Consider the following 1,878-nt stretch of genomic DNA (forward strand, 5'->3'; position numbering starts at 1 on the left):
GTTTGTGTGTCCCACCCCGATGGAATTGCATTTTCCTGCTTTTAAACAGAAGATTAGAAATAAACAATGACAGCACAGGGATTGCAAGGATGAAGAACAGAGCTTGACTTCCTTCAGCTCATTGTGTGACTCCACGTCAGAGCTTAAAATTTAAAACAGGGAAGCAGTGTGAACTGCCACAAGACGTATTTATTGACGAGTGCCGATTTTCGTTCATACACGAACTGTTTTACTGAATTTGCATCATCTTTTTAAGATGAGCATTTCTTCTTCTTTCAAAGTGATTTCTTAAAATCACACATCAAAAAAATGAATGGCCTGGGGCATGCTCAGAGCCGGGGGCCTGAAGAAATGGCTCGTCTCTTTACAACACACCCAACAGGAACTTGGGTTCTTTGTGAAGACGGGTGCAAAACTTGTGCGGCCTTGCTATGAACAAATTCCCGACACATGTCCCCCTGCCCCTACGCAAGGCTGCTGGGCAGGGCCAGTGGGACGTGGCTCAGTATTGGAAGAAAAGCTACCAGGTTTAGCGGGGGAGCTTTCCACCTAGAGCCTGCCAGGTCTATGTGTGGGTGGGCCATGAGTGGTCTTAGAAAGGCTGTAAACCTCTCTTTTCAAGGAGAAAGAAAAAAAAAAAAGGTTCCAACTATATGCCTTTCTGGAAAAGGCAGAACTATGGAGACAATGAAAAGATCAATGGTTGTCAGGAGTATGCAGAGAGATGAATACACGGAGTGTCGAAGTTTCTTTGAGGGTGAAAATACTTTGAATGACATTATAATGATGGATATATGGCATTATACTTTTGTCCAAGCCCATAGAATGTGCAAGACTACTCATTTACTTAAAGTGAACCCTAAGATGAACCGGGGACCATGGTAATTATAATGTGTCAATGCAGTTCATCTTTGGCTAAAAAAACAAAAGGTACCACTCTATTGATAAAGGCTGTGCATGTGAGGGGAGGAGGTATATGGGGAATTTCTATACCTTCCTGTCAATTTTGTTGTAAATCCAAGACTACTTAAAAAAAGTTCTCAAAGAAAAGAATTTAACACTCAGGGTAGAAAAAAAAAAAGAAAAGAAAAGAATGGCTGTTACACATTTTATTACAGTGTTATTTCCTAAGGCTGCTGGAACAAATGGCCACAGATTTGGGGGCTTATTGGTGGTGCAGTGGCAATCTGCCTGCCAATGAAGGAGACGCAGGTTCAATACCTGATTGGGAAGATCCCCTGGAGAAGGAAATGACAACCCACTCCAGTATTCTTGCCTGGGAAATCCCATGGACTGAGGAGCCCGCTGGGCTACAGTCTGTGGGGTTGCAACAGGTGGGACATGACTTCATGACTGAACAAACACATCACACAGATCTAGTTATTTCTGGAGGCCAGAAGCCTGAAATGGGTGTTACCTGGCCAAAACCAAGGTGTTGGCAGAGCTGTGCTCCCTCCAGAGGCTTTTGGGGAGAATCCCATGCCTTTTCCAGATGCTAGAGGTTGCCTCCTTTCCTTGGCTTGTGGCTCCTTTCTTGTCTTCAAAGGACTTCACTCTCACCTCTGTTTTTGTCCTTACGTAGCTTTCTCCTCTACTCCCAAGTCTCCCTCTGCCATGTTCTTTTATTCTTAAATAACATTTTTAACATATCACTGTAAGTAAGTGCTTAGTTACTCAATCGTGTCCGACTCTTGCAACCCCGTGGACTGTAGCCTGCCAGGTTCCTCTGTTTTGGATTTTTCAGGCAAGATTACTGGAGTGGTTGCCATTTCCTTCTCCAGGGGATCTTCCCAACCCAGGGGTTGAACTCGTGTCTCCTGTGTCTCCTGCACTGCAGGCGAATTCTTTACCTGCTGAACCACTGGGGAAGCTATAAAT

The 1,878-nt window shown here is 44.4% G+C and overlaps 1 non-coding gene across 1 annotated transcript; it reads left to right on the top strand.

Annotated features, from left to right (window-relative positions):
• The first annotated feature begins 320 nt into the window (after positions 1-320).
• On the top strand, positions 321-452 carry LOC133233164 (small nucleolar RNA SNORA11). The gene has a single exon (XR_009731639.1). It is a non-coding gene; the product is annotated as a small nucleolar RNA SNORA11 (small nucleolar RNA).
• Positions 453-1,878: the final 1,426 nt, after the last annotated feature.

Source organism: Bos javanicus, chromosome 19 (genome assembly GCF_032452875.1).
Source record: "Bos javanicus breed banteng chromosome 19, ARS-OSU_banteng_1.0, whole genome shotgun sequence".
Taxonomy (NCBI): domain Eukaryota; kingdom Metazoa; phylum Chordata; class Mammalia; order Artiodactyla; family Bovidae; genus Bos; species Bos javanicus.